This window comes from Helobdella robusta (genome assembly GCF_000326865.2).
Source record: "Helobdella robusta unplaced genomic scaffold HELROscaffold_109, whole genome shotgun sequence".
Lineage (NCBI taxonomy): Eukaryota > Metazoa > Annelida > Clitellata > Rhynchobdellida > Glossiphoniidae > Helobdella > Helobdella robusta.
In genome coordinates, this window is record NW_008703612.1 from 273,996 (window position 1) to 275,363 (window position 1,368).

The window sequence follows — 1,368 nt, forward strand, 5'->3', positions numbered from 1 at the left end:
CCAGTCAGTCAGTCAGTCAGCCAGTCAGTCAGCCAATGTACCCCCATTCTTAAGTCATCATTCTCGCCATCATTATCATCACTCGTCATCATTATCATCATCTCTATCATCATCATTTGAAAGTAATCATCATTGTTGTCTTGTTACCATCATACCAGATGATGATTGAATTACACCAACGTATTTATCGGTGATCGAGAACCGAACAAATTTCCTTTTATCTACCCACCAATCAGTCTCTATCTCCTCTCCGTCACTTTCACCATCTCTTTCTCTCCAGCGCTCCCCTCTCTATTAACTTCGATATCTCTCCTTCCTAATATTCTCTGTTCGTTTACTCTTTCATTTTCACTTTCTCTCTCTCTCGCGCTATCTTCTAACGATAGATCATCAAACATCTGAGCTTTCTACTTAATCATCAACTTATCATTTTCCTCTCTCTCTTTCTCTCTCTTTCCTTTTCTACTCACTCTCTCTACTTTTCTTTCATTTGTCATAAAATAAACGCTGTTTACGGCCCCTTTTATTTTCTTTGCCATTTATTTTGTTTTCTGTTATTATCTTTCGCTCTCTTTTTCTCTCTTTCTCTCTCTTTCTCTCTCTCTCTCTCTCTCTCTCTCTCTCTCTCTTTATCTCTCTCACTTTTTCTTTATTTCATTTTTTCTGTCTAAACACACACACACACACATATATATATATATTTATATGTTTGTGTTTGTAACTTTTTTTCTTTTATTTTTCATATTCTTTCTTTCAATCTCGTTCTTTCTTCACTTTTTCCATGTTAATTTCCGCAACATTTTTTCCAATTCTTCAACTCTGTCTCACTCTTTCTTCATTTACTCCCTCTCCTTCCTCACACTCTCGAAAATTGTGAACATTAAAATGGAGATTGATGGTGAAACATGTCACCAGAACAAGCGTCGCATAGACACAGTCTCAGGCAGCAAGCAACGGCGAACATACATCCCACCAAACAACTAAACACATCATTTCAAAGTCCAGACCTAATCAATAAAAACCTCTTTTTCTATCTCTTTCTGTTTGTCTAAGCATCTCTCTGTCTGTCTGTCTTTCTGTTTGTCTGTCTTTCTCTCTCTCTTTCTCTCTTTCTCTAAACCTATTATAGTTGTTTTTGCCTATGTGTGTGTTTTCAAGTTTTAAATCAATTTTGTCATTAAGCAGTTTGGTCTACGAGCTTAGGAATTTATGATATATTTTGAGATGTTTCTACCTATAAAGTTCTCAAGTAATATATCACAAATGAAGCCTATAGAATTTATCACGCCACCAATCTCTTAACAACTTGATAAAAAAATACCAGTTTAATAAGATAGTTCAAATCGCTTCAACAAGTATTTACTTAAT